We start from the raw sequence: 12,713 nt of genomic DNA on the forward strand, positions 1-12,713 counted from the left end.
AAAGGCTTACGATCATTGATGCTGAGGTAAGTGAATAATTACAAGAGGAATTTGAACGCACGGCCGAACGTCGATTAATAATAATTTTGTCATTATTCACCGACTGAAAGGTGCGAGCCGCTCAATGTCGGCATAAATTTCTCACTGGCTGCCGCCGCAAAAGCGTTCTATGTAAAGCCGGGCGACTGCGAAAAATTAATTTCTGTCTGATTTGCAATTCCTTCTAGACTTTGCTAGTCGACGCGAATAGAGAATTACGCGCAGCCATAATAAATAAATAAATAAATAAATAAGCAATGACGGCACGCACCACATACCTCACGCGAACGAGAATTCGTTCCTATTTTTTTTTCTCCTCTATTTGTTTGTATGCGTGCACGTGTACACGCCGTGGCTGGGCTCATCAAGCGACTATGCGTGTAGAAGAAGATCAAACAGACCGGGAGTTTTTCATTCTAATTACTCCGCGCCGAGCAATTACCAGATAGCATCGGCCGACGTCGTTTCGGTTCGAGATCGTAGATTCTTTCGGTCTTCCTTCTTCGCCGCGGTTAGCCCCTTGTGAACCATTCAACCGGACAAGCTTTGCTCGAAAATCGAACCCATTCACCAAGTTATCATCGGTTCTACTGTATGTACCATGTTACGAAAAGGCATAGACGCGTAACGAGATTATGTATATTTCCTTTTTGGTTCCAAGATATTCGCAGTAAGAAATAAAAAATAATTTAAGATCTGATTGAAAAGTGATCATTTTGATAATTTAAGAATATGTACCGTATCACGATGAGAAATAGACATCTAACAAGGCTGTATTTCTCTTTGGACTACTAAAAGATTCTTTCATTTACTTATTGGTCTACGATTTTTTAAAGTAGCTATTCAAACGGATGCATAAGTATTTACTATATGGCTATCCATCTCCGGAGAGCGTTATGTTGATTTGCAGCTAGCGATCCTCACTGAACGATTACAATTAAAGATAAAATTGAAATAAAACATCGTTACAAATACAATCTGTCTTGTCGAATCGCAATCACAATTCGTGTCACGAACGTGACTCGATGTTACAAGTGAAGGGGTTAATTTCGAATGTAAGACCTCCTTACTCGAAAATAGATGGCAAATTCAAGGCGGGTAGTTTCTATAATCTGAGGACAAATTATCGAAGACCTTGAAAGAAAGACCACGCCCAGAATGATTCTTTAACAAAGCCAGCAGCACCAGGGACCAGCAAGGAGTCCTGGCCAGGATGCTGGAAGATGACGAAGGGTATCAGCGGCGAAGGAATGGATCGGGGGTGGTTCTTTGTCTCGAGGGTTCGGATTCTGGGAGATAGAGGCTAATTCCCAGCTTCCACCCCTCGTGGAATGTCGACGTCCAGGCGAAACGAACTCCTCTCGTCCACCTTTCCGCCCTCTCGTCCTCTTTCCTTCGCTTTGCTGGCTACTTTGATGTTCCTAATTTGATTGAAAGAATCCACCGTACGGATCTCCTAACTTCGTCTTTATTGATTGCTGTTTTGTTCGCCGTCGCAGCCGGAGAATCCAATGTCTACACGATGCAACCCCTTGTACACTCCTGTTCTTTCTTTGTCGCGGTCCTCTGTCTTTGAAACGTCCTGTAATCGAGCTGATCCATTGTCGCAGACCAGTCTGATTTCTAGGAAGTAGGTTCCTACGTCGATTGGTATCAGTTTTCGAAGATTTCTTAAAAATGTCTGGATCTTACTAAGCATAGCATTTTCGATAAGTTTCTGAATGAACAAAAGTAGAAAAAAAGCTATATATGTAAAGATTTACCTGTATGTCAGAATACGTAGAAACGTCTTTTAAAAACACGTTTCTATTATAAGACGAGTATTGTAGATGATCCAAGATTTTTAAGATTCAGCTTAGAAAATCGAGTTTAATTATCGTTTTATATTTAATAGTTTAAATTATTAGTATTACAAACCTTGGACAATAAGTCTATCCAAATTCTAAACCATCACAAGATCTTTCCCCAAGTAAACGTCGAACGGCCATTCAATTAATCCCCGCTCTCGAGCGAATTTAATTAGTCGATTTCGTGTCTGTTCAAGTCACTGGACACGGAAAGGAACCGTGGATGGGTCGCGGGATCTCCTAATTTCCTTTCCTCTTCTCTTCGCTCCGCCGACTCGGCTAGTGAACTGACGAAAAAGAGAGAGAGAAAGAAGGAAAGGAAGATGAGAAAAAAAGAGAGATACGAAGAAAGAACTTTATCAGGAAATTCGATAAAGGGAGTCCGCGAATTTTCTGCGAAACCGGAGAGATTCTGACTGGGTTGCGGTCGTATCTTATCGCGAAACAGACGTCCACGCCAGAATCCCGGCTCTGGCTTCTATATAGCGCTACGTACCTGTATTATATCTGCGTCGTTCACATATCTGGATAGACCGCATCACATCCCGCCCCTCTGTCTCTTTCTTCTGATATATATATACAACATATATACCTCCCCCCGATCCAGGGGGTGTGTACGTGTATCAATATTATATCTCGCGAAATATCGGATGGACGTCGCGTTTCTTACCCTCTCGGTCCTTCTTATTTCGCGACGAACACAGGTTCGTTTTAACCGATTTCTTCTACGGCGTTTCTTGTTTGTCCTCGATGGACTCGTGGTTTGCCTGATCGATTTTCATGGACTCTTCTAAGGTTTGTATAGTTATCGTGGAAGCTCTGTTTATAGATATGGTTTAGAAACTAAAGAGAGGGTTAGTTCTGAAGAATCATCTAACTGCTTAATTTCCTTATCTATCAGTTGTTTAACGATCTAATAAAGCTATAACTGATGAGCTTTCTAACAGTAGATTTATCTAATTATTATAACTAATGATCGAACAAGGAGATATTAATTTACTCTGCAACAGTCTTTGTTTTTCCAATGTCGCCTCTAAATGATCCCTCGTTAATCATTCCCGTTAATCTTCGCCATTCCTTTTATCACGATTTTCCACTAACTCTACGTGCATGTGTTCCAGCACACAAAGATCGGCAACGTGCCTATTATCGGCATTCGACCGGTATTAATCCAACCAAGCTAATCGCATGTCGATTACAGCAATCGTAACGAGGACCGATAAACGCTGGAATCGAAATGAAAAGTTTCTACTCGCGGACGTTCTCGTAGCTTGGAGCTTTACGAGCCGAAAACTGTTGCCACAAAGTGTTCCTGTTCGACTCGTGCTATTTTATGGCAATGAGCGCGCTCATTTTATCGCGTTATCAAACGCCAATTACACTCGATAAGACCAAATGCGTTTGTTTCGCGTTCCATGAAACGCGAAGTTTCATGCGCGTTGACGCTTTATTACTTGTCGATTTGTTAGTTAGATAATTTGATAGCTATTCTATTTTTCTAAAATTAATTCGTTTAAGCAGCTATTTTCTATGGCACGTATAAAAGATCGTAGGATACCAGGATGGAATTAAATCATCACACAGTGCGCTAATACGTAAACATTCCTACGATCATCGAACGTTGCGACTGACAAGTAGTTATGAATTTTATGCTTCGGGAACTGTAAAATGACCGACCATACCGCGTAGCAGGCAACGATTTCATTTTCATACAATGTAATATGAAAATCAAACACAGACACAGAACTGAATTCTCTTTCTAATTTGAACAACTTGACTTTAACGGACACAAGCATGAATTCAAATTATGCTCCAACGAGTCTGATCATGACCGACTGAACGAGACTTTACAGTAACAATCCGATAAGCTTAATTCGTGTTTACGTACTATAAAAAATAAAGCTGACCTACAAAGAAATATCGAGGCGTATGCTTCGTTGCAGGACCCCTCAAATTTTGCAAAATTCCGCAGGCATAGTTGCGAACATTTGTTCAGAGTGCGGGGAAAACGGTAACCGGAGAGCGGTACAATCGCATTACTAATGATTTTACTTGGGGGCGACCCTCAGGGCCGTCATATCGATACGATAGGAGGCTGATTCGCCGGCGGAAACGTCAGTCGGATAAACCAGAAACGCTCAGACCACCCTTCGTTCCATTCCTCTCGAAGCAACGCGAACAGCGAAGATGAAGAGAATCGTGGAGATCAGGGGTTATGTCTAGCTGATCGAGCCCCCTCCCCCGTTTCGATGATTTCGTTTACCCCGAGCATCGGGGACAAAAAGCGAATCGCGCGACGATGCTTCGTACGAACGCATGAATTCCCTCGGGTGACATTTACTTAAAATTATGTTCTTTCTGTAGAAATAGATGATTCTGTTTGCTACGCTGTTTCCCTTGATTGCCGGGCGAAACATAAACGATCTTTATTTATGGAACCGAGTAATGTTCCTTTAAGTTGATTGGAAAGATACATTTTTGGATTAATATTTAATACGTTCACTGTCGAGTCACGTATCAATAGTCGGTTGATGTGTGGGTGTCATCTTCGAGGGGGCGGGGAATTTGATTTACGCGATCGATATTAATTTTGTTAAATATTCTGGAGCAGAACTATATATTTTATCGTTATTACGATGTATTTTATAACTGTTACATTCTTTGAATTGTTCTCGGTATAATCCTGTATCTTTATCATTAAAAGATCTCGTAAATTTGATAAAGATACGAAAAAGTCGCTTGGTATTGAACTTCTGTTAAAAGTTTGTAAAAGTGTAGAATAAATATTCGAGGAGTTAATCCGATTCTGACACAACATTTCATAATAAAGCTCGTGTTAAGAATAGATCGAACAAAAATGTTTAAACTGTACCGACTGCGTTTCGTGGTACAAGTTTTTATATCTTTGGGTATCGCTGATTTGTCTCGACTGTCGTAAAGTCTCAAAATACAGAGGGCAATGAGAAAATTATACAACAGAATCGCACACTCAGCTTCGATAAAACACAGTTCGGGGACAAGAACGTTCATTAATCCGTTCGCGGACGGTAAATATTTAACCGCACCATTCGGATCGAAATCGCGTTAGCAGGGTGGAGTAAAAATCCGGCGGGATTGCCACGAGTCGCGGCAAAACAGCGATTAGAACGAAGGGAAGAGGAAGGATGGAAACGGAGGATGGGAAGAGCGACAGGACGAATGGAAGGGTGAGAGTTTCTTGCTCGATGGACGGCTTTTCTTGCGGCGAGTACTCGCCGCGACACAAATAGCGTATGATTGAGTGAGCGCCGCGAGGGATTTCCACGGACGTGGAAACGGAATATCGCGCGAGGGAGGAAAAAAGAATGGCGGAGAGAAACGTCGACGTTTAGTCGCTGCGAGGGAAAAGGCACCCCGTCGCGCCTCGCGGGAGCGTAACAGCCCCTCCTCCTCACGAAAATCGACCATGTTCGAATTCTTCTCTCCCTTTTCCTTCAGATTTTTGTTTTTTGACTCGAACTTGTTTCGGTTACGTATCCATTTGGTGTATCTATCAAAGAAGCTTTTCAGTAAAACAATATTAATTCTTTGTGATTCGTTGTTGAATTAAATTGGATGTTTCATTTTTATTTCTTTTAATTGTAGATGCTGATCATTTTCACATTATGAATATATTAACACGTTTTACGGAGAATAAAAGAGTGTATTTTCTGTTAAGAAACAGAAATCAGAATTACGATAGTAGCAAGATAATCTGTTATTAATTAAAGACCGCGACATAAGGAAGAAACTAAAAATACTTAACAATATCGCCACTCTTGGTCAGTAAAACATGGTGTAGAAAAATTGTATTGGTGTATTAAGAAACATATAGTTTTCTTTAAAAGAAGCAGAATTGTCCTTCTAGTCTTTGTAACACCTGGCACTTTCGGAGCAGATTGTGACATATTTACTACGTAAAATGATTTAATTTTGCTGAATGAAAATGTTGTTCTACCTTCTATTTAACATTAAACCTTTCGTTCATTTCATTCGCTTGGGACATCCTATACATCGAAACTAGTTTGCAAACAGTTAAGAGGTAATTATTATCTCTAGCTCTTCGAATAGTTACGATATCTATCGATTTTTTCGCAATAAGTTTCTGGAGAGTTGCAACACGAACAGGACAAACTATTAAGAAATTACATCCATGAATTGCCTTCTATTCTCGACGAAAAAAAAGACGGTGCATGCAGGGTGCAGTGACCATGGAACGCTTATTGTCAGCCATCCGCAACCACGAAGCTTCCAGGGGACATCTTCCGGTAATTCCCCGGCTCTATGACGAGCAACGTCTCTCTTTCTCTCTGTTTTCCCGCGTGTCCAGCCACGCTGAAGCGATTTTTATTTGCCGCGGTAGTATGCGCTTCATAATCCGCCTCGGTTCTCCACGAACGCTCGAATTTCTTTTTCCTTCGGCTGTGTTTTCTTGCGGCTTTCCCCGCAAGGATAGAGGTCTTCTTTGTAAGTCCATTGGCAACGACTGACAGGTGGAAATGGACGATTAAGCGGCTGACAATTCCGCCTGGAATAGTCTGTTTCACTCATGGAAAAAACCTAAGCCTTGTCCAGGTTCGATGATAAATTCGTTGGTTATCGATATATTTCGAGAAACTTCTTTCTAAGGAACATTGACATTGCGAGCGGATGAAGATTTTTATTAACACGCGATGCAGCAATTTTGGAGGAAGCAGAAAAATTAATGTATATATATTAATAATAATGTTTAAAGTTTATTCGTTGAGAAGATTCAATGCAATCTAGGTGTGAGATCAGCCATCACTTTTCTCAATCTCTCTGTTTCGTAACAGGTTAGTACACTTGTGGCATAAATCATAGTTCTACTTTACCAAAGGCAGATTATATTTGTAACGAAGTCTGATTTAATTTCTAATTTAAACTTCTATTTTTCGATAAAAACCACTAAATATAAATCACCTATGTTTTTTAAATCGATAGTGGAAAAATCACAAAGGGAGAGACTAAAGCGTGTCTCGTTGTCTATCTGATATTTGTTTGATCTAGCTTGCATTGTTTAAATATTTTTTAACCAGTTAATATACGATAAAAATCTCGTGGCACGGAATCGCAAAATTCTCAAGGATGAAGCTTCTGCTGATCGAAAATGACGGGAACGAAAGGATCCCATTGAGTGCACCGTACGGAATTAAAATACTCGATACATTGGCTCTCTATCGGCGATCGAGAGGCACGTATCTCGATTTTCCAGCCCTGAATTACGTGCTTTTCGCGCGGAATACGACGCGCATGGAAAAAGAGATACGGCTCTCGGTCGAATCGCGAGATGGAGAGGCACGAACCGACGGGAATCGGAAGAAGACAGTAGAGAGGGAAAAGAGAGAAGATATTATTTATGGGACGGTCGGATGGTAGTGCCGGCGTGCCATGCATAGACAGCACCTCGTTCTAGCCAGCAAACGAATGGCTCGTTCTCTGTCCGCAAATGTACGGAAATGCCGGTCGAAAGCTATTTCTTAATATTCGCCGATATCGCTAGATCCCCCGGGGTTGAACGTGCCTTTTGTACGTTTCCATAGAAACCCGATGTCGCCGCGGATTCTGACTCCCGCGTCTTTCGCCTCACGTATGTACACTACTGTTCGATTATGGCAATGTATCGATAAAAATTGGAAATCTGCAATTAATCAATGCTCGAAGAAACACTATGTCAATTCTATATTCACGTAAGAATGGATAGTACAAGGGGGAGAGAGCTATTTTCTAATAAAAAAAAATGGCACGAACAAATGGGTAGGAAAATACAATGGGATATTAGTTTCGGTATAAGAAGGTAAATAAGTATTAATATTTTATAACTATTAAATTCAGTGTGTATAAACACGAGACAGGGATTCGCTTTCATTAAAAAGGAAGAAGAAAAATTCGAAAACCCTCATCTACCATTATACGGGATTGCTTATTACGTTCTATGACTATTTCGTCGTAATTTTCTTCGCTATTCAATAATGAAGTAAAAAAGAAAAGAAAGGGTGGTGAATTTTCCAATTTCTCTCGCACGAAAATATGTTCGCGATATTCCAGCAGCGTCATTGAAATGTAAGAGAGGCCGAGTTGCAGAGGCAGGTTCCGCGTGGGGGACGGATGCAGCTTTTCAGAAGAGCTTTTACGAGTCGCATATGTGACCGCCGTCTCTTTTATCCCTCGCTTTATATTCCTGGCACCGTGTCCCATCCCCACTATCGTGCAACTTCGAGCTTCCTCTTCCAGTCAGAAACGGGCGACCAACCCCCGTAGTACCTCTTTGTCGAGAGAGGACCTACCACCGAACCACTCTCCTTCACCCCTGCAGTTCGAACCAAAGAAATCTTTCTTCATATTCACTGGGGAGTGATCGTCCGACATAACGTAACAAATTTCCAGCTCCTTCGAGGCTCACACCCCTGGCTCAAACGTTGTTCGATCGCTCGAACGCGCATTTAAATCCTCCACGACCCTTTCTCTCTCTATTTTTTCTCTCTCCCGCTTCCTCTCTTGATTCAACGACGGATCAACCCTCGCGATGGGGCTGGGTTCTCTACCTTTCAACCCCGGCCCACGAGAAGCATGGTCGACCGCCACGACCGTCCAGGGACCGATTCTTCCCACGCACAATTTACAGTTTCACATTTTATTCCCATCGCGCGTTCGACAACTCGTGGATGGTCGGCGAAGGATAAACTCGTTTCATTCTCGCCGATCATCTTTCTGCTCATGGCACAAGGATGTCGTTGGACGTTGTTCTCCGTGGATCGAGAATATCCGAATTCGAATGGTCGTTCGTTGTATTATGACGATTTGTGTGGCGGTTGGCAATGTTCTTGTTGGATTTTTATGAATAGCTTTTTTGGGCTGATCTTTTGCGAATATTGTTGCGAGTTTATACGTTTTCGATTGCAAGGAAGATATATCAATTTGTAGGAACGAGATAACGGTTAATAGTTTATTTCAAAAACCTTACAATTCTGTCACTGTATGTCTATTGTTCGTGGAGGAATCTCGTGAAAGACTGACTATTTTACTGACACATTCGTTGCTTTTAAAATATAGCCGTCCGTTTTTGTTGGAGTAGAAGGAGTAGAATGTAAGGATTTATTAGAAGTTTCTTTATTTTAAGTAATTTATTTTAATTATTTTATCTTAACACACTATCCTCTCATTTCTTTTTCAAACAAGACTAATTTTTATATAAAATTTACTTAATATTCCTAAGAATATTTCTTCTGTTTTTGATTCTTTTTCTTTCGTTACAAGAAGACTGCCGTATTTTACGAAGATTTTAAGAAGTGATTTGAATTTGTCAAAGATTTTTGTATTTTGTGAAAGATGTAAGGGAACGTTCTTGGAATCTAATTTAAAAGTTATCGATTGGAATCGATTGTTGCAGGTTCATAGATGCGGAGGATTTCAAGGATCAGCTAGGCGTTAGGTGATTTCGCATAAGAAACCAGGGAGCCATGGTCACCTCGATTAATTCTTTATCGATTCGACGCGGCGCGAGGAGAGGCACAGCAAAAACCTCTTCACCATGGGGATGCAAACGACCAGATGGATGATCGACGAAGAAATCGACGGTTTTTGTTACGAATCGAACCTTTCCGTAGCGACATGCCGAGTAATTTGAAAGTAGGTGTTAAATATATTTATCACGCTTCTAACAACGCTTAAAATCCCTCAGCCTCGCAATTGATCCGACCAAATTATATCCTATAAACCTTTTACTATACTTTCGTCATCGATCAGTCTAATAAATAAAACGTTAAAAATCTAATTTATCGTCAACACTTTTCACGAAAACTGCATCGATATCCGATTTAACACTAAAATTCGGTTTCAATCTTAATAATTTAAGATACACAACATAACTTGCTGTAGAGAGTATGAATTACAATTAAGACAACGTAATGAAACAAAAATCATTATTCTCTAAGAATATGTACAATTTTACTATCACGTATATAAAGTTCACTCGTGTTTCTCAATTTTACCAAAATATTGAAAAATATATTGCAAATTTCCTGAATTATTCTAAATCGATAGCTAAATACTGTATAAGGAGAAAAGACCTTGAGAACCACTGGTGGTTCCGGTTTATTAATTTCGTAAAAACTGTCGGACGCACGTTCACCGCCTTTTTCATGATTTAATTAGCATCGGTGGGGGCCGGCCACCTGGTCGAGGGGGACCACCATGGGACTCTTCGGGCCCAGGACGTAACCTCGGCGTCTAACGACGTGGAACACTCCTGTTCTTCGGCGAGAGAGCGCCGGTCGCGGTTCCGTAACGCGTTAAATTTATCGGCGAGCAACTTTCTTCCCCGTCTCATTATTCACGTAAATCGATCTCTCTATCTCGATCGCTTCGACCAACGAATAACGCACCGTGTAATAAGTTCCTTCGATGGTATCGTTTGCTTTCTACGATGTCGAAACAAGTTTCAATACCAATTGACCTCCCTCCCCCCACTTACTTAATTTCCACATTTTTGTCTTTGCAATTTCCATTTACCTAAATTTGCGATTTCTTCTTTTATCAAGATATCTACGTAATTGTAATTATTGGCACCGGTGGAGATATCTTATAGGAAAAAATGTCATCGTCTAATTTTTCGATCTTTGAGCGAAACTCTAAGTCTTAAATTTCAATATGCTCATTACAGATTTACATTTTTAAGGAAGAATAGACATCATGCAATAGTCCCGCGATTCGTTTTCGTTATTTAACTTTGTTTTCTGAGAAAACTATAGGAATAGTCAAGAACAGAATTGTTGTCGATTAAGGAGAGCTAGCCAGTGAGTTTGGCGATGAATCGGGTTCTCCATGTCTTTCACACATTCTCGCTTGTCAGGTGGGCGGGACGGATCGGTAATTAGTGTGAAGAAATTGTGGCTTCGAGGGTGACGAAGCAAGCACGAGTTCCTACCACGTGAACAAGTCTGCCGAGACGGTCCCAGACTTCTTGCCGTTCTCCCAACTTTGTTGTTTTAATCGAACGGAATTGGTTAATACCCCGCCTTCATCCTTCTCCTCTCCCTTGTTCTCCTATCTATTTTTTACTCTGTACGATTTTCTGAGCCTCTGCACCATCGTATTTCATTGTATAAAAGATCATTAGGAAATTACGTAAAATTGGTGAACGAAATTGATGATTAATCGCGGAATCGATGAACTTTTAAGGAATGCTTGATCTTACGTACAGAGCGGATAGAAATTTTCTGTTCTTGTAGAATTTTTTGGAAAATTCGAAGCGGAAATTTCGTATCTTTGAAATATCAGAATAGAAATTTTTTAATTTTCGTAGGTAGAAAATATTTAGTAGCTTCTTGTCTGTAGAAACTAGAAAACCTTGAAATTTCCATTACAACAGAGCAATTATTGCTGCAAATTAAATACAACTTCTTTCCGCTGTCTAATATGTTCTATATTCGTGAGAAGAAAATCAACAAAATTTAAAAAAGATGAAAGTCTTCTGTGCATAGAGCGGTTGGTTTTACAGCGATTTATCAAGCGTAACAAGTTGCGAAGAGGCGTAAGCAAATTGGACGTCATCGTTGAGCGATAAACGGGATTCACGTCGAAATCGTGTCGCTATTAATAACGCTAGGAGGTAACGCCAGTACTCGTTTAATTTTCCCGGCAATTATTCAGATGACTGTGTGAATAATTACTTGCTATTCGGCCCGTTTGCCGCGCTAAGTGGGCTGGCCGATCGTTATCTTAATCGAGCCGACCGTTTGATTAACCGTTGATTATTCAATTAAGGAAAAATATTTCGTCATGGTCAATTGAACCGGCGTGCAGGTATAATAAAGCAGAATGTGGAACAGCACGGTCGACTTGTAAATCAATTAGCCGTCGTTCATTGTTGTTACCGAGCCACTCTATTACTCCAAAGACAATACAGCTGGTTACTATGAGAATTAGCTCGTTTGCAATCTTAAGTTCATTTTCCCTCCTAAGTTTTTATTATTTTTCTTCATTTAACAAAGAAGATATCACCATTTAGAAATTTATAGAATACGAAATATATTTGCTTTGAAGTTTATGGAAACTGAATATATTTTTTTGACGAATATTTCCTTTAACTTTGTTAATCGGCGACTTCCAAGGATTTCCAAGGCGATTGTTTATTGAAAGTGGAAAGTTCTCCTACTCTAAATGCAGAATTTATATTGAGATTAAAGTAACTTACTACAATTGAAAATCCTAAGAATTTCTTATAAAAGTTTAACAACTCTCAAGTTAAGAATGTAACATAAATCAGATGGAACGATAATCGCAGAATTCTCGTGATACTAGTGTTTCGTTACAGGAAAAGTGCAATGACGGATTTCGGATCTGCATTTATTCATGGATCGAGTTCCACTGAACGTTTCCAGGGATCGATGGATGCAGAATCGAGTCGAAGAATGCTGCGGAGTAAGAAGGCAGACGAAGAAGAGAAGCAACGGAACGCGGAAAATAGGTGGGACGAGCGGAGAAACAAATCGTAATGACCGAGGGTAAGAAGTTTGATGAATATTGATCTTGGAATACCAGTTCTGATCCGGCTATCCGTGTTACACGCTTTTTCCAGCTACGGAGAAGGGTACAGTTACGGGGAAATATTCCCACGACGAGCGGAGACTCGTTCGACTTCTCAACCGTATTCGATCTAATTTCTGACCGATACGGATTCAGAGATTCGATGACCATTTTGCGAAGACGTGATACCTGCAGAACACATGTAGATGCTGTGAAACGTGTTTCGCGCGTCCAGCGTGGGATTTGATACGAGGAACGGTGAGA

At 40.5% G+C, this 12,713-nt stretch overlaps 1 long non-coding RNA gene across 1 annotated transcript in view; it reads left to right on the forward strand.

Moving 5' to 3' along the window:
- Positions 1-12,713, forward strand: part of LOC139989845 (uncharacterized) — a 62,178-nt gene that overhangs the window by 40,335 nt on the left and 9,130 nt on the right. Inside the window, exons 2-4 of the long non-coding RNA XR_011800416.1 lie at positions 9,313-9,551; positions 12,238-12,427; positions 12,502-12,707. This is a non-coding gene — a long non-coding RNA (uncharacterized lncRNA). The remainder of the gene's footprint in view (positions 1-9,312; positions 9,552-12,237; positions 12,428-12,501; positions 12,708-12,713) is intronic.

Source organism: Bombus fervidus, chromosome 8 (genome assembly GCF_041682495.2).
Source record: "Bombus fervidus isolate BK054 chromosome 8, iyBomFerv1, whole genome shotgun sequence".
In the NCBI taxonomy this organism is placed as follows: domain Eukaryota; kingdom Metazoa; phylum Arthropoda; class Insecta; order Hymenoptera; family Apidae; genus Bombus; species Bombus fervidus.